The 21,531-nt window shown below is 46.6% G+C and overlaps 1 protein-coding gene across 2 annotated transcripts in view; it reads right to left on the bottom strand.

Moving 5' to 3' along the window:
* Positions 1–7,756, bottom strand: part of LOC126543700 (atlastin-1-like) — a 60,874-nt gene extending 53,118 nt beyond the window's left edge. The window contains exon 1 of one of the 2 annotated variants that reach the window (XM_072285060.1): positions 7,348–7,756. The gene's annotated coding sequence lies outside the window, so the exon portion shown is untranslated. The remainder of the gene's footprint in view (positions 1–7,347) is intronic. The other variant, XM_050190806.3, reaches the window with a different exon arrangement.
* Between the last annotated feature and the right edge of the window lie 13,775 nt (positions 7,757–21,531).

Genomic DNA, 21,531 nt, shown 5'->3' with positions numbered 1-21,531 from the left:
AGCAGGATTATATAGAGGAAGCTACGGGACAACTCTCGGATCTCACTTTCTACGAAGCACTTCCGAATGACCCAACCGATAACTTTCAGGGAATTTTGAAGGATACACTTACGGCACTACTAAAGGAGAACAAGATAGATGAATGAAAAAAAAACCGCTCGGTCACTTGTACCGCTCAGTTTTGTGGCTGGTCGATTATGCTTGCTCTCGAAGATTTACAAACAAGGTAACCCGGGCCGCCCGATTATTTCCGGCGTAAACACTCAACTGAGAACCTATCACGCTACGTAGACTCTCTTATTAACCAGATTCCCGGAACATTTCCGTAATTTGTAACAGATACGAACAACATTCTTCAAGGTATATTAAAGCTTGCCATTCCGCATAGCGTAATCCTTGTAACGCTCGACGTCACCTCTCTTTATACTAACATAGCGCATGCCGATGGAATCGCAGCAGTCCTTAAGACATACGATTATTCTCATTTCGAGAAACCTGTTGATAAAGAAACCCTGGGATCCTTGTTAAAGCTCATTCTTGAGCTCAATAACTTTGAATTTAATAATTGTCATTACGTTCAGATTAGTGGTACGCCAATGGGAACTCGAATATGCCCAAATTACACTAATATCTTCATGGGTGTTCTGGAAAATGATTTCTTATCCAGTACTAAACTGCAACCTTTCCTTTATGAGCGCTTTATTGACGATATCTTCTTGATTTGGGCTCACGGGGAGGCTAGCCCGTTAAAGTTCACAGAAGGGTTCAATCACTTTCACCCTTCAATCAAATTTTCGCACAATTACTCGTCAGCGTCGGTGAACTTTTTGGACGTCACAGTTACGCTCTCCCAAGGTAAATTATTGACAAAACTTTATCGCTAACCTACTGATAGAAACCAGCTTCTACATTTCCAGAGCAGCCATGCACGACATTGCAAAACCGGTATCCCCTACAGTCAGGGTCACCGCTTCAAGCGATTGTATTCCGATCGTAAAGATTTCATTTCTAATTGAGAACAACTCAAAAGTGATCTCGTTAAACGGCAGTATCCGTCAAATTTAATTGAAGACGCCATATGCCGAGCAGATCAATTAAACAGAGCCGATATTCTTAGCGGAAACCGGTTACTCGAAAAACATAGCACCAATCTTGTACTAACATTCTCGGCATCAGCGCCAAAAGTCTTTTCTGTATTGAAACGGCACCAAATGTCCTTTCCCAAAGTGAACATCTTCTCGATATCTTTACTGAACCGCCTCATGTCGTGTACCGACGGTGTAAGAACCTCCGCGATATGTTAACATCCTCAAAATTAAATGAGCACAACAAGACGTCTGGATGCGCCCCATGCAACAAAGCACGTTGCAATGTGTGTGTGCACATGCAAACCACAGAGAGAGTGAATAGTACGTCCTCAGACGTTACCCTAAAACTTCGTGGATTTTTTAATCGCGATACCTCGAATGTTGTATACATGCTTGAGTGCACAGTCTGCAGAAAACAGTATATTGGACAAACAGAAAACTCATTTCGAATACGCTTGAATAACCACAGATCGCATGCTAATACGCTTCCTAAGCTACCATTACCAAGACATATTCAGTTACCAGGGCATTCTTTCAAAAAACTCAGGACCACTATACTTGAATGCGGCTTTCATTCCCATCACGATCAAGAAGTCCGCGAGTCTTACCTAATCTATAAGTTCAACACCGTGTCATCTGGCATTAACGAAAGCACAGGTACACTAACCAGAGTGCCTACTAAGCATCCTTGACATTAGCCGTGACTCCTTATGTATGCCATGAGACCCAGTTTTCTTTCAAGAACTCTCTATTACTCTTTCCCCATTTCTCTTTTTCATTGTTGCGTCAGTTCTGTGTCACATAATGTCCATAGCCTGCACACGACACTGTATTCGACCGTCCACATGCCAATAACAGCCCTGAGTTGAGTTGAGTTGAGTTGAGATGTTGTAGGCTACTGGTGGGATTAGCCTTGCAGTTGCTGCCGGCAATTGCTCCACCGTAGCGACACTTAAAATAAGTAAATCACATAATCAGACACAGTCCTCACAAAATACAAATGGTCACTCCTCAGTTCACCATGTGGAGGCCAAATCTGTGTCCTGCAGGTAATTTAAAAGAAGGCGAGAGACCTCCTTCCTACACAACCGGTTCCCGCGCGGGAAAACAATGTCTTGAAAAGAGCTGTGAGGAACTCCTGTCTTCTTGAGGGACCCGAATAACACCCTCCTTTCCGCGTTATACACAGTACAGCACATTAGGTAATGTTCTATGTCACCGCAAACACCACACGTTGAACATAATGGTGATAACGCCAGGCCAGTCTTATACATCCACGCAGGGGTTCGAGCAGAGCCCGTGCGAATGCGGAGCAGTAAGGTGGCTTGGTTTCTTTTGAGGCCCTTGATCACACATGGCTTGTGAGGTGAGCTCCACAAAGAACTGAGGTGGCACAACACTGCTTCTCTGAAGAGTCTGTTGCCGTCTTGAGGCACTCTTCTCAATGGATTCCCAGACAGCGCTCTATGGGCGAGGCTGTCCGCCATCTCGTTGCCTATGATACCTGTGTGCGAGGGCACCCATTGGAAACGTATGGAGAAGCCTTTGATATGGAGATTGTGCACCGAGCGTAGGGAGCTAAGACATAAGGCATCAGTAGGGAACCCGTGCTCTAACCTTTGAAGGGCAGATTTTGAATCTGTAAGAATAACAACAGGTTGAGGCGTACAAAACCGTAGTTTCTTTAGAGCTGCCTCAATGGCAACGCTTTCGGCCGTTGTGGAGGACACGACTGCAGTGAAGCGAACAGACCAATCATACTTCAAAGAGGGAACTTGAAAAGCAGCTGCACTAGATCCTTTGACCTTGTCCACAGAGCCATCAGTAAAGATTTGAAGATGACGTGCATATTCAGACTCAAGATGTTCCAGTACCAGCGAACGCGTTGCCGCCAGAGGAGAATTCCGCTTAGCGCGTACGTGAGGAATTGTCAACGAACAATCGAGGCTCGCGAATGACCAAGGTGGTTTCAACCTCTTAGTTCGACCTCTAGTGTCAAGACCCAGGTAACCAAGAGTATTTAGTGCCAAGTACGCTCGGGACTCAGATCTCTTTCGAAGGCGCTGTAGAAGGGCTCGGCCGGCTGCCCACTGCTTGAGGCGGCCAATTTGCATCAATAACCTTTGTGAAGCGACTAGGCTAAGAGGTCTCGATAGAGATTCACAAAGTACTGCTTTGTTAGGAGCAGTCTGCGGAACGCCAAGAGCCCTTCTCAGGCCCTTTCTGTGCAGAACCTCAAGTCGTTCCAGCTGTGATGTCGAGGGGGAAATTAAAGGCAGCTGATACATTATCCGACTCGTCACTAGTGCATCGTGCAACCTGATCATTGAGGAAGGGTGATTTCCCCATTGCTCACTCGCAACTCTACGGATCACATTGAGACGCGAAGATATCGATGTCACAACCGAGTCCACAGCTTGTCGCCACTGTAGACGGTAGTCAATAATGACACCCAAAAAGCGCTTGTGTTTCAATTGTCGAAGGCAAGATTGATCAAGGTCTATCTTCAGCCGCGCATACCTTCTTCCTCTACCTGGAAACATGATGAAGCCAGAGTTTTCCACCGAGAGAGTCAACCCAACACCTTGAAGGTAATTTTGAACTAAAAGTAATGCCTGTCGAGCTATCAGAGCTAAACGCTTGTGTTGATATCCGGTTAACCAAAGGCAAATGTCGTCCGCGTATATCGACATATGGACATGCCTGTAATGTTTTTGCACTTCAGCGGGAAGACCAGCCATTACAACGTTAAAGAGCGTTGGGGAAAGAACACTTCCCTGAGGTACACCTCGTGATACCGCCCTTTCGGTGCTTGTGGTACTTCCTAACCGCACTTGAATTTTACGATCACTGATAAATGAGTGAATGAATCGCAGAAGATAGCCCTGTACGCCCATGGCCTGCAAACTATTTAGTATTGAGCTCTGAAGGACGCTATCATAAGCCTTTGATACGTCTAGGAAAATAACTAGTGTTGAAAGACCGAAAGCTCTATGATGTTCAAATGGCTTATCAAGTCCAAGACGCTATCTCGCGCGCTTAAACCTGTTCGGAATCCAGTCATGCATGTTGGTAGAGCCCTTCTATCTTCGAGCCACCAAGATAAACGCTTACTTGCCAGCTTCTCCATGAGCTTAGACACGCACGACGTCAGTGATACAGGACGATACGAGGCCAAGTCTGTCATTTCTTTGCCGGGCTTCAGCAATGGGACAACACAAGCCACCTTCCATGAAGGAGGAACGTCGCCAGTCTCCCACACTCGATTGAGATAGCTTAGGAGCATCTTCCGGTGTTCCAGAGGTAGGTTCTGCATCATCTGATTGGCGATGCCGTCAGGACCTGGTGCACATCGACGCCGCAGGCTGCTGAGTGCTGTCTGTAGCTCTCGAAGTGTAAACGGGGCGTGCATCACCGACGTATATGTTGCAGGCGGAGCGCAGGGATGAATTCCTGAACTTGCACTTACGAATGCATCTGCAAATTCCTCTGCCAAGCACACGAGAGGTTTCTGCTTGCGCAGTGCAAGCGCTTCGAAAGGTTTACTAGGACGAGAATCACCAGCAAGACTGCCAATGACTCGCCAAATTCTCGTCATCGGTGAGAAAACCGTCAAGCTAGCGCAGAAGGACGCCCACTGCGACCTACAGAGCTTGTTCGTATGGCGTCGAATGGCAGAGTTAAGCCTATTGAAGGTCGTCTTCTAGGATCTGTCGTCCTTTTTCCGCATCAGTTGTCGCTCCGCCCTTCTGCGCGCTGCGCAAAGGTTCCTGAGTTTTAAATCCGGAGTCGGAAAATGATTAGGCAACTTGACCGCTGTGGTAGCAGCCATCTTACCAGAAATCATTTTGTCAATCACATCACCAGAAACATATGCAAGTTTCTCCCTGTATTTGTCCCAATTAACAACATGGCTAATTTTAGAGTCGCGCATGTGGAAGTCGGCAGTAAACACAAAAATTGGATAGTGATCACTTCCCATGCGGTCAGCTGCAGTTGACCACTTCACGCGGACGTCAGATGAATGCAAGGTTAGGTCTATAGATGTGGCTGAGGCTGGAGGCCGGAAGAAAGTGGGACTTCCGTCATTGGCCACGCACAAATCCAAACTATCAATAATTTCTACAAGTTTGCGTCCGCGGGAATCTGTGTTCCTGTCACCCCAGAGAGAGTGATGGGCGTTGAAGTCCCCGCAGATAATTCGGGGCGCTGGACAACGGTCACAAAGCTGCTGCAGAAACAAGTCCATTGCTACCTTCTTCCGCGGAGACACGTATACGGATGCAACAGAAAGAGTTCGGAAGCCAAGACGTATCCTCACAGCCGCCACCTCAATACTATCGGTGCAAAGATCGGTGACGTTTAAAGCCACATGAGGAATCTCTCTTCGTATGTAAAGGGCGGCACTTCCCGCGGGAAATGACTTTATGCTGCAATTCTTATGGGCGACATATCCAGTCAGAGATCTCCCGCTTGGTAGGCCAGCCTCCGAGAGGGCCAATACTGGAACACACGTATCTTTCAGAAATAATTTAAGTTCTGCTAATCGACTTATAATCCCAGCGCAGTTCCATTGCATAATAAACGGCACTTTTCGGTGATTTTTAGTTGCACGAGGTTGAAGAAGACTAGCCATATTATAAGGTAAAGGTCGCTACGAAGGTGGTAATCATTGACTCAAAGGAAAGAACGAGCTGTAGAAAGTTCTTTAAGGGGCCAGTCTGCATTGCCTGAACATATGAACGCAGGACTTCAAACAAAACTCGCAGAAGGTCGGACAGGTCCTGATTTTTGAGCTCCTTATTTTGCTGTACGCACTGCCTCACAACTTCAACAAAAGTTGCGGATGGGGACCCACTCTTGGCCATTGCCTCTGGTTTCTTCATCCCTTTTGAGGCGAGGGAATGTCCTCCATGTTGTCGAGTCTGGCTGTGATCTGGTCGCTGAGGAACTTGGACACTTTTTGCTGCAGCAGATCGAACAACCGACTTACCCACAGATGATTTTGCCGTCTTGCTAGGCTCAGGTCGCTCACTGACGTTGCTTGTTACCATGCAACGAACTTCCGACCCTAACGCAGGGAACTCAACTGCCGAATCTAACGCCGGGAACTCGTCACTTCCAGGTATCCGCTTCTCAGTAGGTTGTGGTTTGGGACCACTAATGAAGGACACTCGGCGCCGATTCGCAGCCGCTTCACAACGCAAGGTGCTCTTTATTTAGATATCGCCACGGAAGAGCAAGTTGACATTCTTCTCCGGTGCTCTCAAATTGGTGATATAAGAGTTAAAGCCCGGCTGCCCCACTCCTACATGACTAACACATGTGTTATTAGGGGAGTACCAGTGTGGTATTCGGAAAGCGACCTTCTGGACTACTTCAAACCGCAAGGTGTTCTGCACGTGAAACGTCTGATGCGCCGGGTGGAGACTCAAGAAAAAGAATGGGCAGCGAAACCTACTACTTCTGTTGTGATAACGTTTGCTCCCAACACCGAGCGCCCCGAAAAAATTGACCTCGGTTTTACCAAGCATGCAGTCAAAGAATTCGTTGAACCTCCTCCCCGATGCTTTAGGTGCCAACGCTTTGGGCATGTAGCCAAAGTTTGCATCAAAGATCAACGTTGCAAACGATGCGGTGGCGCCCACGATTACAAAGCCTGCAAGGCAGATTTTGCTTGCGCTAATTGTGGTGGTGACCATCCAGCGAGTTTCGGTGGCTGCGCCTTCCGTGTAAGCGCCTTACACCGCCGAATAACAGCCCTGATCACTCATCCTCATCGCTATGACAACTACTGAGCAGTGTGCTTCACCTGTACCCTGAATGCGCTGAACGCGCGGTGTCTTATTATCTCCATGTTCATTCTTATTTTATTAGTTTTTATTTTTTGTTGATTTCAAGTGGTTTACATTATAATATTGAGTAAACGAACGATTAATTTCTGCACTGTGTGCCACTTGTGTGGTATCGCTATATTTATGTTTGTTGTTATTATTATTATTGCGGACAATTTTTTCTGATGCACCATCGGGGGTTTATAAGGAAGCCCAAAGGCATGTACATCTTTACTTTGACTACAAGTCGCCTTCACAAAATGCATCTTGCTAGGTATTGAGCGCAATTGGTTGTCGACGCGACGATAGTCTCGAGGTAAGGGCAAGACCGATCGCCATTACGAGTGGCGGCCGACAGAACGCCGGCAAATTACGAAACGCTCTCAAGTAACGGAGAGAATTCTGCGAGAAACCAGCGGACTCACCGGGACGCAGAGCACTCCTGAAACCGAGGTTCTCTGTCTTCACTCGTTGCATAAACGTAAGCAGGTCCCCGAGCGTACGCAGTCCGTTCAAAAACACCCTCGTATAATACCGCAGCAAAACGAAACAAAGCGGGAATAGATGGCTCGGTCGGCGAGCCCCGAGAAGATCCAGTCGTAGCGACTCCCTCGAAATCACGTGCTTGTCGAAGAGAGTATCCGTTCCCGCCCAGAGACAGGCGGTGGGGGTGCTTCAGTATGCGCGTATGTACAGCGCCTATTTCTCAGTCACCGTTTCTGAATGTCTCGGTGGCGTCGGTTAGATGACCTTAGCGCTCTGCATCGAAAATGAGCCTCGTTTTCGGCCGCTCGAGCACGCTGTCGCGTGCCTATACTCCTCTCCCTATCTCTCCCTTTCTCTCCATCTCACCTTCTCGTCCATTGCCTCGGCGCGGCACAGCAGATGGCGGAGGCGCAGAACGAGAAAGACACCGCAGGGGCTCCGCTCCGGCGACTGGTTCGTCCAATGGCGCACCTCCGTCATGACGTAAGAAACTCTCGGGAAGTAAAAAGGCAGAACACAAGCAACACTCGCGTCTTGCGCGCGCTGCCGCATCCGACGGCGCTGTTCGCTTTCCTGGTGCGGCGCGGTATTGCGCCATCCCCTCGCAATGCACCTTCGATAGAACCAACGACACAGCGGCGTAGTCAAACAACAACAACAACAACAACAACAACAACAACAACAATAATAATAATAATAATAATAATAATAATAATAATAATAATAATAATAATAATAATAATAATAACAAATTTTGGTGTTTTCTGTGCTAAACCAAACATGATTATGAGGTACGCCGGGGCGAGACACTGCGGGTTGCAGTCATATCGCCAACGGGCTCAATTATCAACGCTCTTATCCGGTCACGTTGTAGAGCAATATAGGCACGGTGCACTAATAAAAATGAACACCTAGCTGGTTATTTCTTTCTCTCATTGATTAATTTTATTTATTTATTTATTTACTCATTTATTCATTAATCTATTAGTTAAATTAGAGGGATGACCTAGCAGGTTATTTCTTTCTTTCATTGATTAATTTTATTTGTTTATTTATTCATTTATTCATTCATCCATTAGTTAAATTAGAGGGATGGGCGAATATCAAAATTTTCTAAAGATAATCCAATATGAACAGTAAGTAGTTCACATCCAATCGAATATCGAATAGACAAACGCCAGACCCATATATTTACAGCAGAAATATGTATTTCGGTATAATTTGGTGCCACGCCTGTACTGGCTATAGTGCAAAAAGAGGCAGCTATTAGGGCGGATGATAATTTTAAACATCACGTCAACAATCTTCATTAGAAAAGCTGCATAAATAGCCTCTATACAACGTTAGAGCCTGGTTGTAAACAAACTCTCCAAGAAAGAATGGCTGCTGTATGACTATATTGCGTTCTGAAAGTGCTAAATGAATGGTTGCCGAGAGCTGCGGAAAAAAAAAAATGTTTGCTGAAGAAATTGTGTACCCTAGACCCATGTAAGTAGCCCGCTGCAAGGAAAACGTCACAATATTGTAATGTGAAAGATGAAACTGTACCAATCTCTGCCGAAACACTAAGCGATCGACTACAAGCAAAAATCCCAGGTTGTCATCTAGGCTTTCAGCGCGAAACCGAAAACAAAGCTTGTTCGTTTCTTCATTGCTTCAAAAACTTTCGTCGTTGTCGCACTTTTAATGTTTAGTGATACTTTAATCAGCGGTCTTATAGAAGTAACGAGATCTAAACAGTCAGTTGTTGCGAAGTACTTGGTTAGTGCTGAATAATCGAAAATACGAAATAGTTTCTTTCCAAATACCAATCGAATATTATCCACTATTCATTTTCGTATTCGAATATTCGCCCACCCCTATAAATTATTTCATTATTTCTTTTGTTCTCCTTTATTTATTTCATTATTTCTTTTGTTCTCCTTTATTTATTTCATTATTTCATTCTTTTTATTGTAATTTTTTTTATTGCTTTCCCCATTCTTCGGATATCAGTTGTGCACACTCATCATGGCATACTGACACTCAGGTTCAATCTTTAAAAAGGCTTTAACAGCGACATTCAACGCAATGCAGTGAACCGACTTCACAGAGAGAGCGGAAGATGCGGTTGAGGGCTTGCGGTTTTCCGAGGTCAACTGCAGGAAAACCGTTCATCTGTTCAAGCAGGGGCACTCAACCTTCTCTAATAAGAGCAGGGTATGAGGAAGATATAACTCACTCTTTTCTTAAGGAATCAGCAATTCGTAACTGCGTCTGACATTTCGCGAGAGTAAAAAATTCTTGCAGAGTAAAATGGCTCCTTTACTCCCTCGATTCCCTCTCCAGTTTCTAGAGTCTAGATAAGCGTCTTATCTAGAGTTACTAGATAAGACGCCGTCCCATAGGGTAAAATGAGCCTCGATGGCTTTGTGCGTTGTTTTGAGTTCTGTGCGCGGTTTTAGTACTCGAAAAGTGCTTACGCACGATCTTGCGCGCTATACTGCAACACAAGTCCTCGAAAGAGGGCGCTCCTTGCTTCAACAAAATGTGCCGAAGGTGGGCGGACCCAATGACTACAGCGAGCTGCGCGCGGCCTCCAAGCGACGACCATAGTCCGGATAGTGCGAGCATATGGTACAGCACACAGCTCTCCGTATTGAGTGACGCCGTCATCGGGGGTCGCAGCCGGTCTCACTTGCTTCGTTTTGCTGTTCAGGCTGCACATTTCACTTGTGTTCACCCGCCGTGGTTGCCCAGTGGCTATGGTTTTGGGCTGCTGAGCACGAGGTCGCGGGATCGAATCCCGGCCATGGCGGCCGCATTTCGATGGGGGCGAAAACACCCGTGTAGTTAGATTTAGGTTCACGTTAAAGAAGTCCAGGTGGTCAAAATTTCCGGAGTCCTCCACTACGGCGTGCCTCATAATCAGAAAGTGGTTTTGGCACGTAAAACCCGATAATTTAATTTAAATATTTTCACTTGTGTTCGGGTGTTTCCTATGCCGTAAAAGAAGGCACTTTTGTTCGCCGACAGTACGCTGGGCCTCGTCTCGTCAAAAGTCCGTCACCTGCTTCGCTAAACCTCGCAAGAATCTTGCGCGATGTAGCGATGCACGCATCCAACACGTATGGAGCAAAAAAAAAAAAATGTAGTCGAGACTCTCGAACCATTAGTGGTGGTCCCCCCCCCCCCCCCTTTTTTTTTGAGAACTGCTACGCACAAAATTTTTGGTGGTGAAGTAGGCATAGGTAATGAATGGAAATCTCGTACAGTGGTGCAAACTGCTTCAGAATATGTTGCTGATATGTGTTCGCATTCTACGCTGCTCTTACGCAATCGATTGGCGAACAAATGAATCAATTGCGGCTGCATCGTCCTCTCTCGAACGCAGAAGCTATACTGAGGCAGAATCTCGCTCAATTTACCGGCGGCCACTGCCGGGAAATCTGCATCGACTGTTGCCGGGATTCGCGTGATTTTTCAACTCAGAACATTCTTTGCGCACTATATAAGAAATAACGTTGGGAGTTCGGAGGCAAGCAGACCGCCCGGTTCCCGCGAACCCGTTAAATTGTCAAATGTCAAAGACAGACGAACGCCTGCCCGAGACCCCTCCGCGATCACCTCGCGCGAGCGTAGGGCCAGCGCTCTGTCTTCACGGTATTCTTCTCGCGCAACTTTTGCGCTATTCGAAACCCTCGCTAGCACCAGAGTATTGAAGGACCCTGGTAGGACCGTTCGTACTGCGTCCAGGCAGCGGGGCCGAGGAGAGGCCTCCCTCCCGCCGATGCGAGCCGTCACGCGTCTCCTTGCGACGGTTAGAGACACAGACAGCGGAAAGGGCGTGGTGTATCCTGAGAGTGCTCATCGCATTGCAAAGATTCTGCATTGCTGCGTGCTTCTGGGCTCCTGCCGCCGCTTTTGTGCTTGCTGGTATCAGCTGCAGCTAATTGAGCGCGTTGCGGTTGGTCATATATCCACTGCTCTCTGATAATTACATATAATTAGCGCTGTTGTCGAAGTTGTTGTGCAACTATTAGGGCGGAGCGACCTACATCGCCGGTTGTTGCTGTGACGATCGAGACGTTGGAGCCATGCACTCACAGGCAGGGAAGTCCAAGCTTAGCGCGCGCGGCCGCCTACTTGAACGCACGGCCCGTGCACCATTGATATGATCCGAATGAAAGTTAGATCTTTATTCGGACATGAACATGTCCGAATAAACTGATTTGACTTGACCTCGCCAGCTAGGTGGGTGCGAGCCAGTTCTCTATTCCGTCTTCTCCTAGGCCGCTGTTTTGTTCGCGGCAGACGGCATTACATCGTTCTTTCCGCACGGAAAATAACTTTTTCAATCCGCGGCAGCGCCTGCCGATCGAAGGCGGGGCATCTACCAAGTGCGTGCGTGCCCAGAGCAGGCTTAGTTCACGTATAAGTCACCTGCGATATTTGAAAAGACTTGGCTAACAAAAATCAGCGTGACAAAGACGCATACACAATTAGGATACAGTAAGCACAACGGACTGGCTGGAGTGTACGCGTCCGGCCACAGCCGCTGGATCAAAACGCACAACTATAGGCGTTCTCTTGTGGGCACAACCTTGTGCGCCGGCCGCGGTCCAGCATTAGCCCCGTGCACTCCTTGTATCATATGTGTGCGTTTCCTTCGCTGGTTTTTGATTGCGTGAGTTGATCGACAACATATCAACTCGCCCAGCGTTTAGCCCTGCATGTTGAACGGCGTTGGCACATGTCATGGAGAGAGCGTGCCACAGATCTCACGCTCTCCGCAGCGCAGTGGCATAAACACGTTCTAGCTTTTAAAGGAATTTGAAAAAAGGCGCTTAAGGAAATAGTGCTTCGATGCACCCGTATCCGGATTTTCTGGACATCAGGGTTTAGTTCGCGTGAGCCACCACGTGGCGCAGTGACCTTAAACTTTTCAAGCTCCTCGTGGTGACGTAGTGTTGACGACAACAAAATGAAAATAAAAGATTTAGAAGCTATCATTGCGCACTGAACTTCACCGCAAAGCTTGTCCCGCCAGCGTTACCAGTGTTCTTGATAAAGCGTAGCCGCTCGTCAGCTGGAAATGACTTATCCTAAGAGCTTTTAGTCGATACGAGCGATGATTCATTCTGGGCTTTTGAGAGGCTACCCGAAAGGCACCTACGGTTTTTAAAGCGGAAGCTTTACTGGCCGCGAACTTGGGATTTTGCCGTGGTGTGACACAGGGGTGAATCTCCACATGGCTGCCATTGGCTGTTTTCGAGCAGACGCTCTTTCGACGCTAGCGCTAAGGTCCCCTTCAGTTACGGCCCTAACAGCAGGGCGACGCAGAAGCAAAAAAGCAAGATGGCGGTGCACATGATTGTTTACGTTGTCATGGCAACAGGAACAGCAGCTGCGCGGCGACTCCTCTCCCAAACGTTCTTCTTTTCTTTTTGTTTTTATTATGCCGACCCCATGCCGCCGCTTACTTTTTTTTTGCTTTTACCTGTACGTGGCGCGTCTTTCTTGTTGTTTGTTATCGCGCGCGCGCTACGACGTACCACGCGCCAGCTCGCAAGCAATGCGAGTGCTACGCCGCGCATTGGCATTGCTTGTGAGCTGGAGCGCGGTGCGCCGTGGGCTATGCGCTGGCAAGCACGCAGTCTTGTCCATACTTATATTATACCAGCATGTGTCGGGACATAAAAAAAATTCCACTTCCAACACAACAGATCTTTGGTCTCGCTTTATTGACTTGGTTTCCGAAAAGAAAGATATTTCTTATAACGTGGTGTGATACACGCTCAAAAAATGAGCAATAGTGAAAGGTGCATGACATATACAAGAGTACTAAACACAAAAGTTCACAGACAGTGAAATAACAAAAAAGCGCTAGAAAACGCGAAGGCCGTTTCATGTACACACACATAAAGAAACAAAGATTTTATGTAACCCCCTTAAGACCGAAATGTAGACGAGCTTCTGATATATGCACTAAGATATTGCACAAAGCTGGACGACATGTATGACATAGTCATGAAAACTATAGAAAGGGAGAACTAACTGGTAATGGCAAAAACAATGACACGCAAAATACCTAAAAATGGAATAAAATGCTAACATTGTTTGATTGACAGCCATACCAAAAAAGAGCTTACTTATAACCTCCACGAAAGTATATGAAATGTGTGACATGTTCATTACTACTGAACAAATTGAAAAAGACATGACAGTACAAAAATAGCATTGTACTAAAAACTGAAATACACATTATCACATTATTTTGCACTTAGCCGCAACTTGAGTAATGGTGGCAAGGGGAAGAGAAGGTAGTCGGCTTTTGCAGCAGCACATAAAAAACATTCGCAGAAAGGCCTATTCCTCAATCAAAGACCAGGTAAGATAAGCCAACAACACGACTTCTCTTTCGCCCCGAATGCAATGCTTAGCAGTAAAGTTACGTCACTTAAGGCACCAGGCACGTACCCAGGAGGGGGGGCCCGGGGGGACCTGCCCCCCCCCCCCCCCCGAAATCAAGTGGCATACCCCCCCCCCCCACCCTCCGCACCCACGCCACCACTCCTCACGCATTCCTAAAGCGCCGCCAGATCAATGTTGAGACTTGGCAGCTGTTCATCGGTCAGCATTATGCTGCCTTTTTCACTCCTTTTAGATGGCGGTAGTTATCGGCATCTCTTGTAATGTGAAGGACAGTTTTCTCATAGATTCCGCACCCACGCGATTAACTGGAGATGCGTTCAGTTGTCACCATCTATTCAACCGTCACGCGCATAGCTGTTGCTTTTGTTAGTTCAATCTTCTTTGTTTAGGCTGATCCTGGGACTAGGAGAGCGATGCGGCTGTTACTCAGCTGGTCTGTTCTCTCATGGAACGAGTTGCGGCCGGAGAAAACGCCACTTGCGTTTAACTTTTCCCTTTGCTTCATTATTTCCTTGAGTTACGGCTCGCCGCGACGCTGGCAGATGCCCGGAACCATATACACGTGATATAGGTTAGATAAGGTGGGAAATAAAATAATGTGAAAGAGCGTCCATCATGAAACCCTGCAATAACCCTTAACCCCATAAGCAAGATGACTGTCGTCCGTTACCTCGTCTGTATTTCCCTAATTGTATAGCACTTTTCGTGCAAAATTGGCAACTGGAAACAAAAATCGCAAGGAGTTGAGAAATTAAGCGATCTACTAAGGGAGAGAGCCAAGGCAACAACCAAACTGCAAGCAAAAGCGAATAATAAAAAAGTTAACCGTTGTTTATGAGAATATTTATGGATCAACATCTTTTTACTAAAGAAGGAAGTAGAGAAAACGCCGACGGAAGTGGAGAACAATTACTTGTTTTGAATGACGCTTCTAGAGTTATCGGTCGAACCGCATCACGTAGCCACTTCTGTGCTGTGCTTATGTGGCTGTTTTTCTAACCTTTCGTGGTGAGCGCAGTACGTCTAGAATCGCAAAGTCCTGGGCTCTACGCGGTTGTATGGGACTGGCGGCCGCACAGCGTTACGCAATTCGCGGAACTGTCAAAACTGATCAACAAGGCGAAAATAACTGATATTCGAAACTATAACATAAGACTGAAGAAGCCGTAAAAAATGAACGCAGCCTGAAATCAGTAAAAAAGAAACCTGTCATAGGACAAACCATGATGTATGCACTAAAAGATAAGAAGGATAGTATCATCAGAAATCTCGAAGATATAGTAAAAGCAGCGGAAAAATTCTAAGCTGACCTGTATACAGTACTCAGAAGAGTCGCGATACCTCACTTAGAAACAGTAATAAACAGGATGCAGAAACTCTCCTATAACTAGCCATGAGGTCAGAATGGCCCTGCAAGACATGAAACGATGAAGAGCGGGAGGAGAAGGTGGAATAACAGTCGATTTAATCAAAGATGGAGGAGACATAATGCTTGGAAAACTAGCGGCTCTTTATACGAAGTGTCTATCGACTGCAAGGGTCCCAGAAAACTGGAAGAATGCAGACATTATACTAATCCACAAAAAAGGAGACGTTGAAGAATTGAAAAATAATAGGACCATTAGCTTGCTCCCAGTATGATATAAAATATTTACCAAAATAATATCCAATATAATAAGGCCAACATTGGATTTTGTCAACCAAGGGAACAGGCTGGCTTCAGGAAGAGATACTTTACAATGGATCACATCCATGTCATCAATCAGGTTATCGCGAAATCTGCAGAGTACAAATTTACACAATGGACCACTGTCGGAGGACCTCTTGCTAGGCGCGTGGCCACAGAGTTGGCAGACGACAGAGACAATGCGTGCACTTTCACGTTTTTTAGGTGACACGGGCCTGGACTCACGCCTGTGATACCAGTTGTGTAATGTGTCATTCACCTCGTTCCTCCCATTATCATCCCCCATTGTGACCCTTTTTCTTCCCCTCTTCCCCTTCCCTTACGTAGAGTAGCAGGCCAGATGCTCCATTATCCGGCCGACCTCTCTACATTTCCAATCATTAAAATACTTCTTCTGCAGAGTACAATAAGCCCCTCTATGTGGCTTATATAGATTACGAAAATGCATTTGATTCAGTAGAGATACCAGCAGTCATAGAGGCACTACGTAATCAAGGAGTACAGAACGCTTACGTAAAAAGCTTGGAACGTATTGCTACATGCGTCTGGTATTCGTTTGTTTGACCGATGCGCGTGGGCGCCATCACTCCAGAAAAGAGGAGGAAGAACGAACTGGGCTCGCGCTGTGAATCTAACCGGTCAGCGCTGCAACCGTTGTTGTAAATATAATCTGTAAATAGTTTCGCGTCTTACTGACTCGTCCTTCGCGTAAGAATATCTACAGAGGTTCTACAGCTACCTTAATTCTACACAAGAAAAGCAGGGAGATACCTATAGAGAAAGGGGTCAGACAGGGAGACAATTTCTCCAAAGCTATTCACTGCGTGCTTAGAAGAATTCAAGCTATTAAACTGGGAAGGCTTAGGAGTGAAGATCGACGGCAAATATCTGAGCAACCTTCGGTTTGCCGATGACATTGTTCTATTCAACAACAAAGCAGACGAGTTACAACAAATGATTGGAGACCTTAACAGAGAGAGTGTAAGAGTGGGGTTGAATATTAATATGCAGAAGATGAAGATAATGATAAATAGCCGGGCAAAGGAACAAGAGGTCAGGATCGCCAGTTGGCTACTAGAGACTGTGAAGGAGTACGTTTACCTAGGTCAATTAATCACAGGGAACCCTGATCATGAGAAGGAAATTCACAGAAGAATAAAAATAGGTTGGATCGCATACGGCAGACATTGCCAGCTCCTGACTGGAAGCTTACCATTATTATTCAAAAGTAAGGTGTGCAATCAGTGCATTTTGCCAGTGCTCACATATGAGGCAGAGACTTGAGAGCAAGTTAAGGACAGCGCAAAGAGCGATCGAACGAAGATTGCTAGGCACAACGTTAAGAGAGAGAAAGATAGCGGTTTGGATCAGAGAGCGAACGGGTATAAACGATATTCTAATTGACATCAAGAGGAAAAAATGTAGCTGGGCAGGTCATGTAATGCGCCAGTTAGATGACCGTTGGACCATTAGGGTTACAGAATGGGTACCAAGAGAAGGAAAACGCAATCGAGGACGACAAAACACTAGGTGGAGCGATGAAATTAGGAAATTCGCGGGCGCTAGTTGGAATCGGTTGGCGCAGCACAGGGGTTATTGGAGATCGCAGGGAGAGGCCTTCGTCCTGCAGTGCACATAAAACAGGCTGCTGTTGCTGCTCCTGCTGCTGATGATGATGATGGAGGTGGTGGTGGCCCCCCCCCCCCCCCCCCCCGAAAAAAAATCCTGGGTACGTGCCTGTAAGGCACTAAGACCTGCCTACTGGGCACTCATTTGTATAATAAACACGAACTGCAAAAATCTGCATGTAGGACACTTGCAATGCTCACGCTTTCCAGAAGAAAAAAAATGTGTTATGCCTACACATCAAAGTTGTTCGAGCGGTTTTCCCATCGGCGACTACTGAGATAATACACAAACACGAACAGTAATTCTTCAGCTGTTAGTACGTTTGTAGAACGTGACACACAAAAAAAGCACTGAGGGCAGTATGGAAAGCAGGGAAAGTTACTGAAGTTGCAGAATGAGACTTGGCACAGAAAAACACGTCATAGACCAGGTGACAATCAGGAGGAACATCTATTTGTCAGCTTTCTCTGCCAGCAAGAGGGAAGTGTAGCACAATCAAGGCGCAACGACGTCCGGAGGCTCATGGAACACACACATGGACAGGGCTGTGTTCGTATACATGCGTCTTCTGATGTCATTGGGTCTGCGCGCTCACCCGTTGTCGTTAGGCACCCGGAACAACCTTGCAGGACTTGTTTTTGAGGTATTCGTGCACCATTGCACGATGCACGAGCGGTACGAGTCGTGAAACGGGTGAAACATTGCGGAGCACAAGCACACAGCTACAGAGGACCATGAAACTGACGAAACTACCCACGCCGGTCAAGGCACAGCAGCGCACGCTTCTCGATAACAGCATATAACGAAACATGAAACCTCATGCAGCGGGCTAAGGGCCGATTTACGCTCGAGCCGCCCATCGCCGCAAGCCGCACCGCACGCGTGCGGTCGCGCGAAAGATTGCACGTATCAAACACTTGTGCACAAATTTCGGTTTACAATGTGTAAGGTATACACTGTGCACACAGTGTAAATGGTAATTTGTGCACGAGTGCTGGATACGTGCAATTTTTCGCGCGACCGCAAGCGTGCGGTGCGGCTTGCGGCGATGGGCGGCTCGAGCAAGCTGGCGCCGGGCCGGCGGGGCCGCACGGCGCGCGCGCGGGGACAGTCGAATGTGAGGGAATGTGAGGGCGAGGGGAGAGGAGTTGGGGGGGAAGGGCTCGGCCAGCTGGATCGGTGCGCGTGCGCGCGATGATCTAAGAGGCCATGCAAGGGAAACGGTTTTTCGGCTTCGCCCTCTTCGTAGATGGCGCCAATTACCTCTGCCACCGAAGCCGGGGAGTTTCTGACCGCGGGCGGTGCTCCGAGGAGGGACATGACGTCACAACACGCGCCTCGCCGCGGATATTTCTTTCTCTCGCTCCCTAGTCACTACTGCGCATGCGCCACTGGTAGCACCGAGCCACAGGTGTTACGCCACTGCGCAGCACTGCGCCTTTCCGCCGCCGCCGTTTGGTATGACGTCGCACCGCGTTCCTCGTCGTTGCGCTCGCCTCCGCTCACTTCGCCAGCTCCGTCGCAGGAATGAAAAGGAGAGCTCGCGTGCGCCGCAACCACCGTTGAGGCGGCAGTGTGGACGGTGGCAATTCTGATAAGCAGGAGGAGGCCTGGAATCAACATCGGAACGAGATGAAGAGAAAACGAATCGCCCAGGAAACAGACGAACAACGCGCCGAACGACTGGCTAAACGCCGCAACAGAGCTAGACAACCAGACTAACCTGGACTTGCAATCAAGATTAACCAAGGCTAACCATGCCATGCCTTAGCTTTCGCTACTTATATCCTGGCATAGCCGAGCTAAGCCACTGCCAATTTTTTTCTTTTGTACTATGGAGTAAACTGTCTAGTGTAATCATCGGAAGCACTCCACAGCAGCTTTTCTTCAGTATGCGTTTAAACATTCCCAGCGACCGAACCTCGCGCAGCGTCTACGAGAGGCGCCGTCATGGACAGCTTTTGATTTTAACCTACCGTTTTCGATAAGGTGCCCCCAATTATTTCCTTAGCGACTTTGCTATCCGCACTCCTGGGCCGCCGCAGTAGCTGCAAATCGACATGTGCGTAACTATTGAGATGGATACATGGATAAGTTGGTTTTGTACCTTGAGGCAAAGTTCACGACACATGAATCGTACAAACTGTCTCTGTGTCGTCGTCCGTTAGCACGCTATGGCCGAAGCTGCTCGCAATATTACGCCCCGTTTAATGGTCATCAGGCCAGGTACACCTTTGGGCATGACATAAAGAATATTTACAGTTAGTTGTCAAAGTACTGTCCTGTCATAGTTATCTTATCTTATCTTATCATAGTTAGCCTGGATGTCAGGCTTTAGGCAGGAGTGGGGTACATAACAATACAGCATGTAGGAATGCAATGTACATTTGGTCGAGCAAGTACGGCATGAGAAGAACCCACATAAGCTATACAAAGCGGAGTACAAACAATATGCCACGACAATGTGAAGTATCGTTAGCTATTGTGGAATGCACTTAAGAAAGAAGACACCGTCGAACACTCAACCACATTGGCAGGTAGGTTATTCCATGTGCGAATTGTGCTCGGGAAAAATGAGGCTTTGAACATATTTGTTCTGCACAAGAACTCGCTCACCTTCTTTGAATGGAAAGAACGGGTTTGTCGCTGGGTAATTGAATGAAAATATGCATTTTTATTTATTCCAAGTTGGTTATGGTAAATTAAGTAGAACATTTTTAGTTTTTTCTGGTGTCGTCTTACCTGTAGGGTCTCTCAATTGGCTGTTTGCAAAAGGGCTGATGGAGATTTTTTTCAACAATAACAATATATATGAACCTGACGCATTTGCGTTGGACATTTGCAAGTTTGGTAATATTGCACTTTGTGTGTGGATCCCAAACAATTGCTGCATATTCTAGAATTGATCTAATGAAAGTTTTGTACGCGAGTAGTCTAATTTCTGTGGAGGATTCAGTAAGAGTTCTTCTTAAACATCCAAGTTGTTTCATAGCCTTATTTACGGTGTACGTTATGTGGTCATTCCATTTAAAATCTGATTTAATTATGACTCCTAAGTATTCGTATTTTGTAACCTGAGACAAGGCGTTGTTATCGATGGTGTAGTGGAACTTCAAAGGATTAACTTTACGTGTCACAGTCATAGCTACTGTTTTTTTATAATTAATGCACATTTGCCAAGTTGAGCACCAGGCTTGAATGTTACGTAGAGACATATTTAATAATTCCTGATCGTCGTTGCATAAAATCTCATGGTAAAGTATACAATCATCGGCAAACAGACGTATTTTAACTGATATATTGGCTGCAATATCATTTATAAATACCAAGAAAAGTAATGGTCCCAGGACGGAGCCCTGAGGAACACCGGACTCTACAGGGGCAGGGTCCGAACCGATTCCATCAATATATACTGTGTGATGCCTGAATGATAAGTATGCCACTATCCATGCGAGCAATGTATCATTTTTCATAATAGGTTTAAGTTTCAAAAGCAGTTTTTGGTGGCACACTCTATCGAAAGCTTTCTCAAAATCCAGAAATATCATGTCTGTTTGACTGCCCCTACCTAACGCTGCTGCGAGGTCATGGACAATCTCTAGTAACTGCGTTACCGTGGAATGTTTGCGACGGAAACCATGCTGTCGGCTATCAATAATGCAGTTGTCCTCAGCAAAAGTGGAAACATGCGCGAAGATACTGTGCTCGAGTACCTTCGCACATGTACATAATAAGGAAATAGGCCTGTAGGAAGAGACAAGACACCGGTCGCTGGTTTTGGGTATCGGTGTGATTTTAGCATGTTTCCAATCGTTCGGAAGTTCAGCACAGGACAATGATTTATCAAATATCAAGCATAAGTACTTTGCGCACCATTCAGCGTAACAGAAGAGAAAAGAAGCAGGAATGCCGTCAATTCCCGGCGAATTTCTGATATCTAGATTGAGCAGAAGTGTCAGTACACCCTCTTCACTAATAGATAGATTATTTATTGCAGGAATTCCGTCAAAAGCATTGAATTGTGGAATTACGTCATCATTCCTAGTGAACACGGAACAGAAGTAAAGGTTTAGTGCATTCGCTACGTCCCTTCGATCCGTTACAGCAGTGCCATTTATGATAAGGTTTGAAACTGATTGCTTCTTTGGCGACAAGTGACGCCAAGGTTTTTTTTTCCAAGAAAGTATGCCTTCCAACCACTCGGAATCAGCAATAAGCGACTATCGCGGACAACATCAGTCCCTTTCCACGTAAGTGTGAGGCTCGGAGCAGGAGCTGTGGCGCTTGAAAATAGCCTGGGGCCTGACGAACCAACCGACTGAGCTATCTTTCCGGGCAACATCGAAGGGTCACGAGTTCAAATCACCTGTTGTGTTCCTTTTTTCTTTCTTTT

Source organism: Dermacentor andersoni, chromosome 10, assembly GCF_023375885.2.
Source record: "Dermacentor andersoni chromosome 10, qqDerAnde1_hic_scaffold, whole genome shotgun sequence".
Lineage (NCBI taxonomy): Eukaryota > Metazoa > Arthropoda > Arachnida > Ixodida > Ixodidae > Dermacentor > Dermacentor andersoni.
The sequence above is the reverse complement of the archived record's forward strand: the minus strand, read 5'-3'. Positions and strand labels throughout refer to the sequence as shown.